The following is a 21,709-nucleotide window of genomic DNA, read 5'->3' on the forward strand; positions in this document are numbered from 1 at the left end:
AAATAGTTACCTTCTAAGGCGGTAAAGGCAGATCTTAAAGTATTCATTGATGTTTTGCAGTATAAGTGTATTTCACATTTGGAAACAATGTCTTGTAGTTTTGCTTTTATGTCGTTTGGAGCTGATTTGATTTCCAACCAGTCTATACTAAATCCATCACCAAATAAGATACATAGAACAAGAGCACAAGCTTGCCATTTTTCTTCTTCCATGATACGATGTATCTCCTCTCTAATAATGTAAGCTGTAATTATTATTATTATTATTATTGTCTTTACAACGCACACAGCAAGAATCGAACAAACATTGTAGAGATTATTCACCCGATAGGCACACTGGCATGTTTTTGTTTAAATTTGTATTTAGATAGTAGTAACAGGATACAAAATACAGAAGGTCGTGGTACTGGTACTTCAAAATACATTTGCATCGTCTATTACGTAATGTGTTGTGTCTCCCTTATATGTACCTCAATAGAATGGACTTTTATGCGACTGTCATACAAGTGAGAGGTTTAGCTAGCTTTAAAACCAGGTTTAATCCACCATGTTCTACATACGAAAATGCCTGTACCAAGTCAGGAATATGACAGTTGTTTTCCATTCGTTTGCTTTTGATTTTGCCAATTGTTAAGGGACTTTTAGTTTTGAATTTTCCTTGGAGTTCTGTATTTTTGTTGTTTTACGTTTTATGTCATTGTATGTGACTATTTATGATATGAACAACTCTATGCGAAAAGGTACAAAAATTCCTTTTGATAAACTTTAAAGGACACGTTGTCTAATTTCGTTTAAATATTTTTGAAAAACGATTTTATCCGTAAAAATTGGTATTAATGTAAAGGTTCATGAAATGGTAAATTCTGTCCAGTTTCAGATACTTATGAAAAAAACAACAACCTAATCATATATGTTTTTTTAATTTCTAGCCCATATTATATATTATCAAGCTTGAAATCATAACCAATTTCGCCGACTCCTTCTTACCATTCAATAAATACAAAGTAAGGGCAAATGGGGGAAAAAGGGTCACAGAAGAAAAAATCACAGGAAAAAAAGTCACATATTTGGTAGGAAAAAAAGTAACCAATCTGATATAAAATAAGGTTCACTTTTGTACAACTGTTTAATTGTTTTCAATTTCTTTTTTCTTTATTTACATTTATATGGAACTTAAAATAGTAAATGATTTAAAAAGACATATTATTAAAAAATAAATGGAGAATGTGTCCATGGGACACAGATGATGCCCCTCCTACATATAACCTTATAAAGGGACATAACTAGAGAACAGTAAAAGTGACGCCACCCAAATTCAAACTTGATCTGTGTTTTATGGTAATAAGCATTTTGTTTTAGTTTTTATAACATTTAGTTGAGGCAAACTGGAGTCAGAGAAAGAAAACAAATTTTAGGACGGATGGACGGATAAGGGTAAAACCTAATGCCTCTTCTTTTTTTTTTCTTTCAAACTGTTTACAAATATCTTAGAGAAATGAAGGCTTGAAAGCAAATACAATGCAATTTCGAATATAAATTATATTTCCAAGGGGCATAACCTTTTATTAAATATTTGATCGACAATGATAACGATGATTTTCGAACTTGTCCGAGACATGGCTTATATAAACCTTTGATATCAATTTGATAAAAATCTGACATTATTTGTACACAAGAGAGCACTTACAATGCAATTTTCCATATAATTTATATTTTACAAGGGCATAACTCTTTCAAAAATATTTGATCAGAACTGATTTTCAAACTTGTCCGAGACACTGCTGATATAAATCTTTGATATAAGTTTTTATAAAAATATGGCAAGAATTGTACACGTGAAAGCGTTCACAAGACTAGACGGACAGACGAACGCCCAGTATTTCTATGTCCCCCGCAATGCGTCGGACAATAATAACTTTTTAATTAGTGATGTACATGTAAGTATGCTTTAATTGTGTAAACACTAAAAATAGCAATGAACAAAAATTATTCAGTTGAATAGTCATTTCCTTATATAATTCTTATTGTTGTTTTCTCTAAATCTAGGTTATATATAGAAAATATTTAAACAATTATTTGTCTACATGTTAACATGGTTAACGGTAAAACCAATTTAGACAATCTAATAAATTTTTAGTAGGATTATCGAAATTCTAATACTATTATTGAAAAAAAAAATTTTAACTTTTGTCTAAGTGTGTTCTTATCTGTCTAAAGAGTTATTAAGCTTATACTTTCTTGAGTTTATACTCCTAAAAATTCCTACCAATATCGCATATTTTCCAGTGAAACCGAGGCAATACTCATAAAATCTGGGTTTTTGCCAACCATGTTTTGAAATACCTCATATTATATGTGTCAAACACAGACCTTTTAAGCTGACTTTAATACAGTATTGGTGTTGCAAATTGTTAAAGACTTTAACGGTGCCTTGTAGTTATTTACATCATAGTTAATTAAAATATAAAGGTAGAAAAATAAGAAACTTTTCAACACGGTTAGTGAAATATTTACATGTAGGTCAACGCATAATGATATATATATGTACATGTAAGTCGAATTGACAGATATTTCAGTCGACATGTCATATTAAACATTACAAAACTGTGTTCTTATATCTTTAATTGGGAGAATTAAGTACCAGTTTTTAATCCATGTTTTATATACTTTAAACATCAATCTATCTGATTTAAGGGTCATATACTTTGCAGATTCATTGTGTAATGGCATTTAAATTTAGAAAAGGGGAAATATCAGACACAAACGTTCACTTCCCATGATGTATGTTTATATGTATTTCCAACATATAGTCTTATATACCTGATTTGTTATTAGTTGTATATAGCAGTCTATAAAGCATTGAATTCTGAAACAATTTTAGCATGTTAAGCATAACTGCCTAAAAAGTTAACATTCAACTTTGTCTTATCTATGTGCAGACCACTTTTTAACAAATACACAGTTTCAAGAAACGAACTTCAAAGACCATGAGCTTTTGATCTTCGAATACTCTTTTGCTATCTACTATCTCTTCTGAACTAAGGTATCTTAATTTAGATGTGCATTTATCTCACTGCTAATTAAAATGCATGTTAGATTACTGTTATGATATATATGGATCACAAGTGACCACCGATATATTTTTCTTATAAATTGCAATCATCGCTGCAAGTCATTTCGTACCTTGACCATTTCGTACCTTTGCCATTTCGAACCTCTGCCATTTCGTACCTAAAATTATCATTTCGTACCCAACATTTTCCCTTTTGTACCCATGATCAAAACCCTTTTGTATCTTATGAGCCATCTGCATTAACCATTTCGTACCTCATAGACTAAATACATGTTTACTATTTCGAATCATATATATTTGTAAATCATTGAAATGTTGTCCCAACATCGGTTTTAGAGATTTTGTAAAACAAAAATGTATAACTCAAAAAAGGAAAGATCCTTCATACTGCCCCATTATATATTTTTTAAATGTTTAATATTTGATGCATACTGTTCCATTCAACAAAATGTATAAAAAAAATGTCACTAATTTTTTTGATTGAATAAATAGATAAAAATGTTATAAAACCTTATTATAAAAATTTGCGAAAGTAGAAATGACTTTTTGTCATCCAGAACCATTCGATCAATGTCTTTCTGATAAGCAGTAGCCTCGAGCTCCATCATGAAACAATGATCAGAAACAAAACCTTGAAATATTGTATCAATAAAGTAAAATTTGGTCTTTGGTTTCTGTCTGCAATACATTTAAGCTGTTTGTCGTAAATTGTTGTAGTATGAATTAGGCCCTTCTTGTTTGTTTTATTTAAAATGTTTCACATGTTGTCTCACGGGCATTTTACAGCTCACTATACGGTATGGGTTTTTCATAGTTAAAAGACCGCACATTTATCTGTAATTTGTCATATCTTTATCATTTAGTCTTTGATTAGTAGTTGTCCTATTTTAAACATATCACAGTTGTTTACTTGAATATGAAATACAGTTAATTTCTCGCATGCACTAGTAAATGAATTATCTTAAAAGGTCATTTTGATATTAACATCATCTAAAATGTCTTAACAATAAATTATTCAGTCCTGTTAAATTTTTCATTCAATTTTCTGACTTATCCCCTGTGGTAATTTCTGTACCGTTTAGACAATTTTCTTGCAGTCATTTCCGTACTGTTCAGTAACTTTTCAATTCAGTAGGATATCGAAGTGTACATGTAAATAAAACTACTGAACAGTCTGAACTAAGACTGAACAGATCCAGTTTTAGAGCAAACGAATCATCTGAACAGTACTAGATTTATTCCAGTGGATATGTTGAAAAATTACTGAAAGAATGGAAATGACTTAATAATTTATTGTTCATTCTTTTTAGAGCTGTTTAGATAAAAAAAAAAAAACGTTTCAGATCAATCCTGGTTTATCAATTTGAACTATTGCTACATAAAAATGAAACGTTCATCATGGGTTTTGGTCATTGTTTAAAGGCCGCACACGTGTCTTTATTTTTTTTTAATATCTTGATCATTGAGTCTTTGATGATTAGTTGTCTTTTTCAAATCTCAAAACATTTGTTAATTTAATGAAATCAAACAAGTTTTTTTACTTGCATGATTATTGTTACATAAAATCGAAAAGTTCACAATGGGAAAAATCGTATTCATCCTTTTGATGTCAGTTTTAGTTCTTATCAAAATCTTATATTACATCCATCTTCTTCCAATAATATACTGTTTACAGCTAAAACGTTGAGGCATGTGCTTCCAGATATTTATCTTTGGTGCAATAAATTTGAAATGTGATATCTAACTGTTTTTGTTATTTTGAGAAATGGTTGTTGACAGTTTTTGTTTAATTAATGTACAACTTATTTATGCTCAAGTAGATTCGAGCTTGACATATTGTATAGACGCATGTCTTTTGTCGGTTATTGTTTAATCTAAAAACTCTGTGTTGAACTTTAGACGATTTAAGACAATTTAAATGATTGTGTTTTCGGATTACTTTCTCATTGATATATACAGAAGATAAAAGTGTATGCTTCCTCCGTTTCAAATCCCCAAATTAAGTCAACATAAAAATCAGCTCTATCTGTATCTTTGCTACTTTGTTTACTACAGGTTCAATGAGATAGATGTAAACAACAGTCACTACTATTATGTAATAAGACATTATCTATTTAGTTGAACATGATGTTAAATAACCTTGCAATCTTCATTTTAGTACAATAAAGAAAAAAGTCGTCCAATCAAAGAAAACAAAATAACAAGAGCCAATAAAGTGCGTGTATCGCTCAACAGAAATATGCGCATCTTTATTATGTTAATCAATGACCTCTTTCGAAAATTGTTGAATACAATCTCTTTTCAGTGATCTTACATTGACGACATTTTTTCTGTCTACAATTAATTTCTATCTAAAACAGTGTTGCCAAAACACAGAAAAAAGTATATATAACCGTTCAAAGGCAATAACTACTGTGATTAAGTGCATATTGTGTTGGTAATTTTTGCTGTTTACGGTTTCTTTTCCATACTTTTGGTCTAAAATGTAAAAAAAGGTAAACATAGTCATAACTCCGTGGGATCAAATGATATTTGGATACAAAACCGATTTCAGTTTCATTATTAACTTACCATCATTTTTTTAAAACTAATACGATTAAATAAAATCCCTATTAAATCAAGCGGTGAAATCAGAAGGTCCAAAGGCCAGGTAATCTTGCTTCATTGATGCCTTCGGTTTCGTTATATTTCTTCGTATACAAGTTTTATGTTTGTAGAATAACAGATTGGTAGATGTGACTTGTCTCAACCTACATGGTTGATATTTCCATATAGACCATCAGTATAAGAAAAGTTTCTTATTTTTAAAAAAAATATCAAGTTTGAAATAAAATACGAACAATTGCACGGGATTAAAGAACGGGGCAGGTGTCGTGATATAATCTCGCAGTCAGTTGTACTTAGCGAAGACATTGACCAGGAAGAATGGTCTTGGTTAAATCTCTGACAATCAAAGAAAAATCGTGATCACCTGGTATATACGTTTCACTTTGTAAATACAGCTGTTTAACAAACCACGCCTCTTTTTGGAGATATTTGATATTCGTAGATATTTTGTTTTGTTTACCTATTGGTTCTCAGATATGATCTCTATATTTTATCTCACAGAGACACATCTTGGGAATTTTACCAGAATGAATACACCTGGATAGCGTCCAAATTGAATTCGGAGGAAGATCCAAAGTAGAGGGAAGGGCGGTACATAATTTTTAGTATAAGTTTTAACTCTTAGAAGTTCTAGACACATACATATTGAAAATATGCCAAAAAGCCCTATGTTTTGACCTTTAAAAAAAAACGGATTAGCGCAAATGATCTTTCCATTCTTGTCTGTAATATAATTTTGTACGAAACTTCATAGTAAAAATGACACAATTTTAATTCCAATGGGAAATTGCGTTGACTATATTCATAGAAGTGCAAGCTATAAATACTCATTAACAGTGGACCAAATTGGTATTGGTTCCGTATATTTGCCAAAGAAGAAATGATATTCTCATCCAGAAACATATGTGCAATGTCTCTCTGAAAAGCAGTAGCCTCCATCATGAAATAATGATTAGAAACAAAACCTTGTTATATTGTATCAATAATAAGGTTTCTTTCTATCTCCTATACCTTTTGTCTACAATATAAAAAGGGTTAACATAATCATATAAGGGCCATAACTCTACGGGGTCAACTGATATTTGGATGCTAACCCGATTTGTGTTTCATTATTAGCTTACCGTTACTATTTTCCGGCAATTCCAAGCTTTGCAACGCTTCAATTTTACGTGGAGTGGTATCTGTACAAGTTTTCACATTATATAAACATACGAATAAATAAAACCCTAATTAAACTAAGTGTTACAATCAGAAGCTCCGAAAGTACCGGTAGCTACTGTTGCATTGAACATGTTAATGCCTTTGGTTCTGTTACATTCCTTCGTATACAAGTTCATTTCAACGGTTTGTAGAATAGCGGATTGGTATATGTAGCTTGTCTAAACCTACGTGTTTGATTTTGCTGAATGCACCATCAGTATAAGTAAGGTTTCTTATTTTTCAACATGACAAATCAAAAAGTTTGAAGTAGAAATACGAACAATAGCACTGGATTAAAGAACGGGGCTTCTGTCTTAATATAATCTCGCGGTAAGTTGTACTTAGTGAAGACATTAACGAGAAAGAATGGACTTGGTTTAGTTTCTGACAATCAAAATAAATTTGTGATCACCTGTAATATAGATATTCTATAACAGTGGACCAAATTGATGTTGTCTCGTAAATTTGCCAAAGTAGAAAGGCTTTGTCATCCAGAACCTTTCATGCAGTATGTCTGTGATAAGGAGTAGCCCTCCATCATGGACAAATTATCGAAAATCAAACCTTACAATATTGCATTGATAAAATATATTTATGTCGTTGATTTCTGTCTGCAATAACTGTTTGTCGTCAATTGCACGGGATTAAAGAACGGGACAGTTGTTGTGATATAATCCGGAGGTCAGTTGTACTTAGCGAAGACAAAAAGGATGAAGAATGTACTTGGTTACGTCTCTGTCAATCAAAATAAATTCGTGATCACCTGGTATATATGTTCACTTTGTAAATACAGCTGTTTAGCAAACAACGCTTCTTTTGGAGAGATATTTGATATTCGTAGATATTTTGTTCTGTTTACCTACTGGTTCTCAGATATGATCTCTATGTTTTATCTCACAGAGACACATCTTGGGAATTTCACCAGTATGAATACACATGGATATCGGCCAAATTGAGTTCTGAGGAAGACCAAAAGTAGAGGGAAGGGTAGTACATAATTCTAGTATAAGTTTAAACTCTAGACATATCTTTCGAAAATTGTTGAATACAATCTCTTTTCAGTGATCTTACATTGACGAATTATGTTTTTGGTCTATAATTAATTTCTATCTAAAACAGTGTTGCCAAAACATACAAAAAAGTATATATAACCGTTCAAAGGCAATAACTACTGTGATTAAGTGCTTGTTGTGTTGGTAATTTTTGCTGTTTACGGTTTCTTTTCCATACTTTTAGTCTAAAATATAAAAAAGGGTAAACATAGTCATAACTCCGTGGGATCAAATGATATTTGGATACAAAACCAATTTCTGTTTCATTATTAACTTACCATTATTATTTTTCAGCAAATCCAACCTTTGCAACGCTTCAATTTTACGTGGTGTGGTATCTGTACAATAAAACATGTTTTCACATTAAATTGACATACGATTAAATAAAATCCCTATTAAAACCAGCGGTGAAATCAGAAGTTCCAAAAGGCCGGGTAACTCCTGTTTCATTGATGCCTTCGGTTTCGTTATATTTCTTCGTATACAAGTTGATCGTTATATTTCTTTGTATACAGGTTGATCGTTATATTTCTTCGTATACAAGTTGATTTGTTTGTAGAATAACAGATTGGTAGATGTGACTTGTCTAAACCTACTTGGTTGATATTTCCTGATACACCATCAGTATGAGAAAAGTTTTTAATTGAACAAAAATATATCAAGTTTGAAATAAAATACGAACAATTGCACGGGATTAAAGAACGGGGCAGCTGTCGTGATATAATCCAGCAGTCAGTTGTACTCAGCGAAGACATTAACGAGGAAGAATGGAATTGGTTAAGTCTCTGACAATCAAAATGAATTCGTGATCACCTGATATATACGTTTCATTTTGTAAATACAGCTGTTTAACAAACCACGCCTCTTTTGGGAGATATTTGATATTCGTAGATATTTTGTTTTGTTTACCTACTGGTTCTCAAATATGATCTCTATGTTTCATCTCACAGAGACACATTTTGGGAATTTTACCAGTATGAATACACATGGATATCGGCCAAATTGAATTCTGTTGAAGACCCAAAGAAGAGGGAAGGGTAGAACATAATTTAAGTGTAAGTTTAAACTATTAAAGTTCGAGACATAAACATTTTGAGAATATGCCGCATAGCCCTATGTTTTGAACTCTAAAAAATATGGTAGACTCAGTGCAAATGATCTTTCCATTCTTGTCTGTAATATAATTGTGTACGAAACTTCATAGTAAAAGTGGCACAATTTTAGTTCCAATGGGAAATTGCGTTGTCTATATTTACAGAAGTGCAAGCTATAGATACTCTATAACAGTAGACCAAATTGGTATTGGTCCCGTATATTTGCCAAAGAAGAAATGACTTTGTCATCAAGAAGCATTTGTGCAATGTGTCCCTGAGAAGCAGTAGCCTCCATCATGAAATAATGATTAGAAACAAAACCTTGAAATATTGTATCAATAATGAGGTTTCTTTCTATCTCCTATACCTTTTGTCTACAACATCAAAAGGGTTAACATAGTCATATAAGGGCCATAACTCTGTGGGGTCAACTGATATTTGGATGCTAAACCGATTTGTGTTTCATTATTAGCTTACCGTTACTATTTTCCGGCATTTCCAAGCTTTGCAACGCTTCAATTTTACGTGGAGTGGTATCTGTACAAATAAAAAATGTTTTCACTTTAAATAGACATACGATTTAATAAAACCCCTATTAAAACCAGTGGTGCATTCAGAAGCTCCGCACGTACCGGTAATTACTATTGCATTGAACATGTTGATGCCTACGGTTCTGTTACAGTCCGTCGTATACAAGTTCATTTCAACGGTTTGTAGAATAGCGGATTGGTATATGTAGCTTGTCTAAACCTACGTGTTTGATTTTTCTGTATGCACCTTCAGTATAAGTAAGGTTTCTAATTTTTCAACATGACAAATTAGACAGTTTGAAGTAGAAATACGAACAATAGCACTGTATTAAAGAACGGGACTTCTGTCTTGATATAATCTCGCGGTAAGTTGTATTTAGTGAAGACATTAACGAGAAAGAATGGACTTGGTTTAGTTTCTGAAAATCAAAATAAATTTGTGATCACCTGTAATATAGATATTCTATAACAGTGGACCAAATTGATGTTGGTCTCGTAAATTTGCCAAAGTAGAAAGGCTTTGTCATCCAGAACCTTTCATGCAGTATGTCTGTGATAAGGAGTAGCCCTCCATCATGGACAATTTATCAAAAATCAAACCTTACAATATTGCATTGATAAAATATATTTATGTCGTTGATTTCTGTCTGCAATAACTGTTTGTCGTCAATTGCACGGGATTAAAGAACGGGACAGTTGTTGTGATATAATCCGGAGGTCAGTTGTACTTAGCGAAGACATAAAGGATGAAGAATGTACTTGGTTACGTCTCTGTCAATCAAAATAAATTCGTGATCACCTGGTATATATGTTCACTTTGTAAATACAGCTGTTTAGCAAACTACGCTTCTTTTGGAGAGATATTTGATATTCGTAGATATTTTGTTCTGTTTACCTACTGGTTCTCAGATATGATCTCTATGTTTTATCTCACAGAGACACATCTTGGGAATTTTACCAGTATAAATACACATGGATATCGGCCAAATTGAATTCTGAGGAAGACCCAAAGTAGAGGGAAGGGTAGTACATAATTCTAGTATAAGTTTAAACTCTTAGAAGTTCTAGACACAATATGCCGAAAAGCCCTATGTTTTGACCTTTAAAAAAAACGGATTAGCGCAAATGATCTTTCCATTCTTGTCTGTAATATAACTTTGTACGAAACTTCATAGTAAAAATGGCACAATTTTAGTTCCAATGGGAAATTGCGTTGACTATATTCATAGAAGTGCAAGCTATAAATACTCTTTAACAGTGGACCAAATTGGTATTGGTTCCGTATATTTGCAAAAGAAGAAATGATATTCTCATCCAGAAACATTTGTGCAATGTGTCTCTGAAAAGCAGTAGCCTCCATCATGAAATAATGATTAGAAACAAAACCTTGTTATATTGTATCAATAATAAGGTTTCTTTCTATCTCCTATACCTTTTGTCTACAATATAAAAAGGGTTAACATAATCAAATAAGGGCCATAACTCTACGGGGTCAACTGATATTTGGATGCTAACCCGATTTGTGTTTCATTATTAGCTTACCGTTACTATTTTCCGGCAATTCCAAGCTTTGCAACGCTTCAATTTTACGTGGAGTGGTATCTGTACAATAAAACAAGTTTTCACATTATATAAACATACGAATAAATAAAACCCTAATTAAACTAAGTGTTACAATCAGAAGCTCCGAAAGTACCGGTAGCTACTGTTGCATTGAACATGTTGATGCCTTTGGTTCTGTTACATTCCTTCGTATACAAGTTCATTTCAACGGTTTGTAGAATAGCGGATTGGTATATGTAGCTTGTCTAAACCTACGTGTTTGATTTTGCTGAATGCACCATCAGTATAAGTAAGGTTTCTTATTTTTCAACATGACAAATCAAAAAGTTTGAAGTAAAAATACGAACAATAGCACTGGATTAAAGAACGGGGCTTCTGTCTTGATATAATCTCGCGGTAAGTTGTACTTAGTGAAGACATTAACGAGAAAGAATGGACTTGGTTTAGTTTCTGACAATCAAAATAAATTTGTGATCACCTGTAATATAGATATTCTATAACAGTGGACCAAATTGATGTCGGTCTCGTAAATTTGCCAAAGTAGAAAGGCTTTGTCATCCAGAACCTTTCATGCAGTATGTCTGTGATAAGGAGTAGCCCTCCATCATGGACAATTTATCGAAAATCAAACCTTACAATATTGCATTGATAAAATATATTTATGTCGTTGATTTCTGTCTGCAATAACTGTTTGTCGTCAATTGCACGGGATTAAAGAACGGGACAGTTGTTGTGATATAATCCGGAGGTCAGTTGTACTTAGCGAAGACAAAAAGGATGAAGAATGTACTTGGTTACGTCTCTGTCAATCAAAATAAATTCGTGATCACCTGGTATATATGTTCACTTTGTAAATACAGCTGTTTAGCAAACAACGCTTCTTTTGGAGAGATATTTGATATTCGTAGATATTTTGTTCTGTTTACCTACTGGTTCTCAGATATGATCTCTATGTTTTATCTCACAGAGACACATCTTGGGAATTTCACCAGTATGAATACACATGGATATCGGCCAAATTGAGTTCTGAGGAAGACCAAAAGTAGAGGGAAGGGTAGTACATAATTCTAGTATAAGTTTAAACTCTAGACATATCTTTCGAAAATTGTTGAATACAATCTCTTTTCAGTGATCTTACATTGACGAATTATTTTTTTGGTCTATAATTAATTTCTATCTAAAACAGTGTTGCCAAAACATACAAAAAAGTATATATAACCGTTCAAAGGCAATAACTACTGTGATTAAGTGCTTGTTGTGTTGGTAATTTTTGCTGTTTACGGTTTCTTTTCCATACTTTTAGTCTAAAATATAAAAAAGGGTAAACATAGTCATAACTCCGTGGGATCAAATGATATTTGGATACAAAACCAATTTCTGTTTCATTATTAACTTACCATTATTATTTTTCAGCAAATCCAACCTTTGCAACGCTTCAATTTTACGTGGTGTGGTATCTGTACAATAAAACATGTTTTCACATTAAATTGACATACGATTAAATAAAATCCCTATTAAAACCAGCGGTGAAATCAGAAGTTCCAAAAGGCCGGGTAACTCCTGTTTCATTGATGCCTTCGGTTTCGTTATATTTCTTCGTATACAAGTTGATCGTTATATTTCTTTGTATACAGGTTGATAGTTATATTTCTTCGTATACAAGTTGATTTGTTTGTAGAATAACAGATTGGTAGATGTGACTTGTCTAAACCTACTTGGTTGATATTTCCTGATACACCATCAGTATGAGAAAAGTTTTTAATTGAAAAAAGATATATCAAGTTTGAAATAAAATACGAACAATTGCACGGGATTAAAGAACGGGGCAGCTGTCGTGATATAATCCAGCAGTCAGTTGTACTCAGCGAAGACATTAACGAGGAAGAATGGAATTGGTTAAGTCTCTGACAATCAAAATAAATTCGTGATCACCTGATATATACGTTTCATTTTGTAAATACAGCTGTTTAACAAACCACGCCTCTTTTGGGAGATATTTGATATTCGTAGATATTTTGTTTTGTTTACCTACTGGTTCTCAAATATGATCTCTATGTTTCATCTCACAGAGACACATTTTGGGAATTTTACCAGTATGAATACACAAGGATATCGGCCAAATTGAATTCTGTGGAAGACCCAAAGAATAGGGAAGGGTAGAACATAATTTAAGTGTAAGTTTAAACTATTAAAGTTCGAGACATAAACATTTTGAGAATATGCCGCATAGCCCTATGTTTTGAACTCTAATAAAAATGGCAGACTAAGTGCAAATGATCTTTCCATTCTTGTCTCTAATATAATTGTGTACGAAACTTCATAGTAAAAGTGGCACAATTTTAGTTCCAATGGGAAATTGCGTTGTCTATATTTACAGAAGTGCAAGCTATAGATACTCTATAACAGTAGACCAAATTGGTATTGGTCCCGTATATTTGCCAAAGAAGAAATGACTTTGTCATCAAGAAGCATTTGTGCAATGTGTCCCTGAGAAGCAGTAGCCTCCATCATGAAATAATGATTAGAAACAAAACCTTGAAATATTGTATCAATAATGAGGTTTCTTTCTATCTCCTATACCTTTTGTCTACAACATCAAAAGGGTTAACATAGTCATATAAGGGCCATAACTCTGTGGGGTCAACTGATATTTGGATGCTAAACCGATTTGTGTTTCATTATTAGCTTACCGTTACTATTTTCCGGCATTTCCAAGCTTTGCAACGCTTCAATTTTACGTGGAGTGGTATCTGTACAATAAAAAATGTTTTCACTTTAAATAGACATACGATTTAATAAAACCCCTATTAAAACCAGTGGTGCATTCAGAAGCTCCGCACGTACCGGTAATTACTATTGCATTGAACATGTTGATGCCTACGGTTCTGTTACAGTCCGTCGTATACAAGTTCATTTCAACGGTTTGTAGAATAGCGGATTGATATATGTAGCTTGTCTAAACCTACGTGTTTGATTTTGCTGTATGCACCATCAGTATAAGTAAGGTTTCTAATTTTTCAACATGACAAATTAGACAGTTTGAAGTAGAAATACGAACAATAGCACTGTATTAAAGAACGGGACTTCTGTCTTGATATAATCTCGCGGTAAGTTGTACTTAGTGAAGACATTAACGAGAAAGAATGGACTTGGTTTAGTTTCTGAAAATCAAAATAAATTTGTGATCACCTGTAATATAGATATTCTATAACAGTGGACCAAATTGATGTTGGTATCGTAAATTTGCCAAAGTAGAAAGGCTTTGTCATCCAGAACCTTTCATGCAGTGTGTCTGTGATAAGGAGTAGCCCTCCATCATGGACAATTTATCGAAAATCAAACCTTACAATATTGCATTGATAAAATATATTTATGTCGTTGATTTCTGTCTGCAATAACTGTTTGTCGTCAATTGCACGGGATTAAAGAACGGGACAGTTGTTGTGATATAATCCGGAGGTCAGTTGTACTTAGCGAAGACATAAAGGATGAAGAATGTACTTGGTTACGTCTCTGTCAATCAAAATAAATTCGTGATCACCTGGTATATATGTTCACTTTGTAACTACAGCTGTTTAGCAAACTACGCTTCTTTTGGAGAGATATTTGATATTCGTAGATATTTTGTTCTGTTTACCTACTGGTTCTCAGATATGATCTCTATGTTTTATCTCACAGAGACACATCTTGGGAATTTTACCAGTATAAATACACATGGATATCGGCCAAATTGAATTCTGAGGAAGACCCAAAGTAGAGGGAAGGGTAGTACATAATTCTAGTATAAGTTTAAACTCTTAGAAGTTCTAGACACATACATATTGAAAATATGCCGAAAAGCCCTATGTGTTGACCTTTAAAAAAAACGGATTAGCGCAAATGATCTTTCAATTCTTGTCTGTAATATAATTTTGTACGAAACTTCATAGTAAAAATGGCACAATTTTAGTTCCAATGGGAAATTGCGTTGACTATATTCATAGAAGTGCAAGCTATAAATACTCTTTAACAGTGGACCAAATTGGTATTGGTTCCGTATATTTGCAAAAGAAGAAATGATATTCTCATCCAGAAACATTTGTGCAATGTGTCTCTGAAAAGCAGTAGCCTCCATCGTGAAATAATGATTAGAAACAAAACCTTGTTATATTGTATCAATAATAAGGTTTCCTTTCTATCTCCTATACCTTTTGTCTACAATATAAAAAGGGTTAACATAATTAAATAAGGGCCATAACTCTACGGGGTCAACTGATATTTGGATGCTAACCCGATTTGTGTTTCATTATTAGCTTACCGTTACTATTTTCCGGCAATTCCAAGCTTTGCAACGCTTCAATTTTACGTGGAGTGGTATCTGTACAATAAAACAAGTTTTCACATTATATAAACATACGAATAAATAAAACCCTAATTAAACTAAGTGTTACAATCAGAAGCTCCGAAAGTACCAGTAGCTACTGTTGCATTGAACATGTTGATGCCTTTGGTTCTGTTACATTCCTTCGTATACAAGTTCATTTCAACGGTTTGTAGAATAGCGGATTGGTATATGTAGCTTGTCTAAACCTACGTGTTTGATTTTGCTGAATGCACCATCAGTATAAGTAAGGTTTCTTATTTTTCAACATGACAAATCAAAAAGTTTGAAGTAGAAATACGAACAATAGCTCTGGATTAAAGAACGGGGCTTCTGTCTTGATATAATCTCGCGGTAAGTTGTACTTAGTGAAGACACTAACGAGAAAGAATGGACTTGGTTTAGTTTCTGACAATCAAAATAAATTTGTGATCACCTGTAATATAGATATTCTATAACAGTGGACCAAATTGATGTTGGTCTCGTAAATTTGCCAAAGTAGAAAGGCTTTGTCATCCAGAACCTTTCATGCAGTATGTCTGTGATAAGGAGTAGCCCTCCATCATGGACAAATTATCGAAAATCAAACCTTACAATATTGCATTGATAAAATATATTTATGTCGTTGATTTCTGTCTGCAATAACTGTTTGTCGTCAATTGCACGGGATTAAAGAACGGGACAGTTGTTGTGATATAATCCGGAGGTCAGTTGTACTTAGCGAAGACAAAAAGGATGAAGAATGTACTTGGTTACGTCTCTGTCAATCAAAATAAATTCGTGATCACCTGGTATATATGTTCACTTTGTAAATACAGCTGTTTAGCAAACAACGCTTCTTTTGGAGAGATATTTGATATTCGTAGATATTTTGTTCTGTTTACCTACTGGTTCTCAGATATGCTCTCTATGTTTTATCTCACAGAGACACATCTTGGGAATTTCACCAGTATGAATACACATGGATATCGGCCAAATTGAGTTCTGAGGAAGACCAAAAGTAGAGGGAAGGGTAGTACATAATTCTAGTATAAGTTTAAACTCTAGACATATCTTTCGAAAATTGTTGAATACAATCTCTTTTCAGTGATCTTACATTGACGAATTATTTTTTTGGTCTATAATTAATTTCTATCTAAAACAGTGTTGCCAAAACATACAAAAAAGTATATATAACCGTTCAAAGGCAATAACTACTGTGATTAAGTGCTTGTTGTGTTGGTAATTTTTGCTGTTTACGGTTTCTTTTCCATACTTTTAGTCTAAAATATAAAAAAGGGTAAACATAGTCATAACTCCGTGGGATTAAATGATATTTGGATACAAAACCAATTTCTGTTTCATTATTAACTTACCATTATTATTTTTCAGCAAATCCAACCTTTGCAACGCTTCAATTTTACGTGGTGTGGTATCTGTACAATAAAACATGTTTTCACATTAAATTGACATACGATTAAATAAAATCCCTATTAAAACCAGCGGTGAAATCAGAAGTTCCAAAAGGCCGGGTAACTCCTGTTTCATTGATGCCTTCGGTTTCGTTATATTTCTTCGTATACAAGTTGATCGTTATATTTCTTTGTATACAGGTTGATCGTTATATTTCTTCGTATACAAGTTGATTTGTTTGTAGAATAACAGATTGGTAGATGTGACTTGTCTAAACCTACTTGGTTGATATTTCCTGATACACCATCAGTATGAGAAAAGTTTTTAATTGAAAAAAGATATATCAAGTTTGAAATAAAATACGAACAATTGCACGGGATTAAAGAACGGGGCAGCTGTCGTGATATAATCCAGCAGTCAGTTGTACTCAGCGAAGACATTAACGAGGAAGAATGGAATTGGTTAAGTCTCTGACAATCAAAATAAATTCGTAATCACCTGATATATACGTTTCATTTTGTAAATACAGCTGTTTAACAAACCACGCCTCTTTTGGGAGATATTTGATATTCGTAGATATTTTGTTTTGTTTACCTACTGGTTCTCAAATATGATCTCTATGTTTCATCTCACAGAGACACATTTTGGGAATTTTACCAGTATGAATACACAAGGATATCGGCCAAATTGAATTCTGTGGAAGACCCAAAGAATAGGGAAGGGTAGAACATAATTTAAGTGTAAGTTTAAACTATTAAAGTTCGAGACATAAACATTTTGAGAATATGCCGCATAGCCCTATGTTTTGAACTCTAATAAAAATGGTAGACTAAGTGCAAATGATCTTTCCATTCTTGTCTGTAATATAATTGTGTACGAAACTTCATAGTCAAAGTGGCACAATTTTAGTTCCAATGGGAAATTGCGTTGTCTATATTTACAGAAGTGCAAGCTATAGATACTCTATAACAGTAGACCAAATTGGTATTGGTCCCGTATATTTGCCAAAGAAGAAATGACTTTGTCATCAAGAAGCATTTGTGCAATGTGTCCCTGAGAAGCAGTAGCCTCCATCATGAAATAATGATTAGAAACAAAACCTTGAAATATTGTATCAATAATGAGGTTTCTTTCTATCTCCTATACCTTTTGTCTACAACATCAAAAGGGTTAACATAGTCATATAAGGGCCATAACTCTGTGGGGTCAACTGATATTTGGATGCTAAACCGATTTGTGTTTCATTATTAGCTTACCGTTACTATTTTCCGGCATTTCCAAGCTTTGCAACGCTTCAATTTTACGTGGAGTGGTATCTGTACAATAAAAAATGTTTTCACTTTAAATAGACATACGATTTAATAAAACCCCTATTAAAACCAGTGGTGCATTCAGAAGCTCCGCACGTACCGGTAATTACTATTGCATTGAACATGTTGATGCCTACGGTTCTGTTACAGTCCGTCGTATACAAGTTCATTTCAACGGTTTGTAGAATAGCGGATTGATATATGTAGCTTGTCTAAACCTACGTGTTTGATTTTTCTGTATGCACCATCAGTATAAGTAAGGTTTCTAATTTTTCAACATGACAAATTAGACAGTTTGAAGTAGAAATACGAACAATAGCACTGTATTAAAGAACGGGACTTCTGTCTTGATATAATCTCGCGGTAAGTTGTACTTAGTGAAGACATTAACGAGAAAGAATGGACTTGGTTTAGTGTCTGAAAATCAAAATAAATTTGTGATCACCTGTAATATAGATATTCTATAACAGTGGACCAAATTGATGTTGGTCTCGTAAATTTGCCAAAGTAGAAAGGCTTTGTCATCCAGAACCTTTCATGCAGTGTGTCTGTGATAAGGAGTAGCCCTCCATCATGGACAATTTATCGAAAATCAAACCTTACAATATTGCATTGATAAAATATATTTATGTCGTTGATTTCTGTCTGCAATAACTGTTTGTCGTCAATTGCACGGGATTAAAGAACGGGACAGTTGTTGTGATATAATCCGGAGGTCAGTTGTACTTAGCGAAGACATAAAGGATGAAGAATGTACTTGGTTACGTCTCTGTCAATCAAAATAAATTCGTGATCACCTGGTATATATGTTCACTTTGTAAATACAGCTGTTTAGCAAACTACGCTTCTTTTGGAGAGATATTTGATATTCGTAGATATTTTGTTCTGTTTACCTACTGGTTCTCAGATATGATCTCTATGTTTTATCTCACAGAGACACATCTTGGGAATTTTACCAGTATAAATACACATGGATATCGGCCAAATTGAATTCTGAGGAAGACCCAAAGTAGAGGGAAGGGTAGTACATAATTCTAGTATAAGTTTAAACTCTTAGAAGTTCTAGACACATACATATTGAAAATATGCCGAAAAGCCCTATGTGTTGACCTTTAAAAAAAACGGATTAGCGCAAATGATCTTTCAATTCTTGTCTGTAATATAATTTTGTACGAAACTTCATAGTAAAAATGGCACAATTTTAGTTCCAATGGGAAATTGCGTTGACTATATTCATAGAAGTGCAAGCTATAAATACTCTTTAACAGTGGACCAAATTGGTATTGGTTCCGTATATTTGCAAAAGAAGAAATGATATTCTCATCCAGAAACATTTGTGCAATGTGTCTCTGAAAAGCAGTAGCCTCCATCGTGAAATAATGATTAGAAACAAAACCTTGTTATATTGTATCAATAATAAGGTTTCCTTTCTATCTCCTATACCTTTTGTCTACAATATAAAAAGGGTTAACATAATCAAATAAGGGCCATAACTCTACGGGGTCAACTGATATTTGGATGCTAACCCGATTTGTGTTTCATTATTAGCTTACCGTTACTATTTTCCGGCAATTCCAAGCTTTGCAACGCTTCAATTTTACGTGGAGTGGTATCTGTACAATAAAAAAAGTTTTCACATTATATAAACATACGAATAAATAAAACCCTAATTAAACTAAGTGTTACAATCAGAAGCTCCGAAAGTACCAGTAGCTACTGTTGCATTGAACATGTTGATGCCTTTGGTTCTGTTACATTCCTTCGTATACAAGTTCATTTCAACGGTTTGTAGAATAGCGGATTGGTATATGTAGCTTGTCTAAACCTACGTGTTTGATTTTGCTGAATGCACCATCAGTATAAGTAAGGTTTCTTATTTTTCAACAAGACAAATCAAAAAGTTTGAAGTAGAAATACGAACAATAGCTCTGGATTAAAGAACGGGGCTTCTGTCTTGATATAATCTCGCGGTAAGTTGTACTTAGTGAAGACACTAACGAGAAAGAATGGACTTGGTTTAGTTTCTGACAATCAAAATAAATTTGTGATCACCTGTAATATAGATATTCTATAACAGTGGACCAAATTGATGTTGGTCTCGTAAATTTGCCAAAGTAGAAAGGCTTTGTCATCCAGAACCTTTCATGCAGTATGTCTGTGATAAGGAGTAGCCCTCCATCATGGACAAATTATCGAAAATCAAACCTTACAATATTGCATTGATAAAATATATTTATGTCGTTGATTTCTGTCTGCAATAACTGTTTGTCGTCAATTGCACGGGATTAAAGAACGGGACAGTTGTTGTGATATAATCCGGAGGTCAGTTGTACTTAGCGAAGACAAAAAGGATGAAGAATGTACTTGGTTACGTCTCTGTCAATCAAAATAAATTCGTGATCACCTGGTATATATGTTCACTTTGTAAATACAGCTGTTTAGCAAACAACGCTTCTTTTGGAGAGATATTTGATATTCGTAGATATTTTGTTCTGTTTACCTACTGGTTCTCAGATATGATCTCTATGTTTCATCTCGCAGAGACACATCTTGGGAATTTCACCAGTATGAATACACATGGATATCGGCCAAATTGAGTTCTGAGGAAGACCAAAAGTAGAGGGAAGGGTAGTACATAATTCTAGTATAAGTTTAAACTCTAGACATATCTTTCGAAAATTGTTGAATACAATCTCTTTTCAGTGATCTTACATAGACGAATTATTTTTTTGGTCTATAATTAATTTCTATCTAAAACAGTGTTGCCAAAACATACAAAAAAGTATATATAACCGTTTAAAGGCAATAACTACTGTGATTAAGTGCTTGTTGTGTTGGTAATTTTAGCTGTTTACGGTTTCTTTTCCATACTTTTAGTCTAAAATATGAAAAAGGGTAAACATAGTCATAACTCCGTGGGATCAAATGATATTTGGATACAAAACCGATTTCAGTTTCATTATTAACTTACCATTATTATTTTTCAGCAAATCCAACCTTTGCAACGCTTCAATTTTACGTGGTGTGGTATCTGTACAGTAAAACATGTTTTCACATTAAATTGACATACGATTAAATAAAATCCCTATTAAAACCAGCGGTGAAATCAGAAGTTCCGAAAGGCCGGGTAACTCCTGTTTCATTGATGCCTTCGGTTTCGTTATATTTCTTCGTATACAAGTTGATCGTTATATTTCTTTGTATACAAGTTGATCGTTATATTTCTTCGTATACAAGTTGATTTGTTTGTAGAATAACAGATTGGTAGATTTGACTTGTCTAAACTTACTTGGTTGATATTTCCTGATACACCATCAGTATGTGAAAAGTTTCTAATTTAAAAAAAATATATCAAGTTTGAAATAAAATACGAACAATTGCACGGGATTAAAGAACGGGGAAGCTATCGTGATATAATCCCGCAGTCAGTTGTACTTAGCGAAGACATTAACGAGGAAGAATGGAATTGGTTGAGTCTCTGACAATCAAAATAAAGTCGTGATCACCTGGTATATACGTTTCATTTTGT

General features: G+C 33.0%; 1 long non-coding RNA gene across 3 annotated transcripts; it reads right to left on the reverse strand.

Annotated features, from left to right (window-relative positions):
- Positions 1-202: 202 nt before the first annotated feature.
- On the reverse strand, positions 203-19,788 carry LOC127716347 (uncharacterized). Of its 3 annotated transcripts, XR_007988875.1 has the most exons (4): positions 19,734-19,788; positions 18,127-18,186; positions 12,516-12,575; positions 203-244 (listed from the first exon to the last, which is right to left on the reverse strand). It is a non-coding gene; the product is annotated as an uncharacterized LOC127716347 (long non-coding RNA). The 3 variants fall into 3 exon arrangements; XR_007988877.1 differs by lacking the exons at positions 12,516-12,575; positions 18,127-18,186; positions 19,734-19,788 and adding exons at positions 8,210-8,269; positions 13,809-13,856; XR_007988876.1 differs by lacking the exons at positions 12,516-12,575; positions 18,127-18,186; positions 19,734-19,788 and adding exons at positions 8,210-8,269; positions 9,503-9,562.
- Between the last annotated feature and the right edge of the window lie 1,921 nt (positions 19,789-21,709).

The sequence above is a fragment of the Mytilus californianus genome, unplaced genomic scaffold (genome assembly GCF_021869535.1).
Source record: "Mytilus californianus isolate M0D057914Y unplaced genomic scaffold, xbMytCali1.0.p SCAF_9, whole genome shotgun sequence".
Lineage (NCBI taxonomy): Eukaryota > Metazoa > Mollusca > Bivalvia > Mytilida > Mytilidae > Mytilus > Mytilus californianus.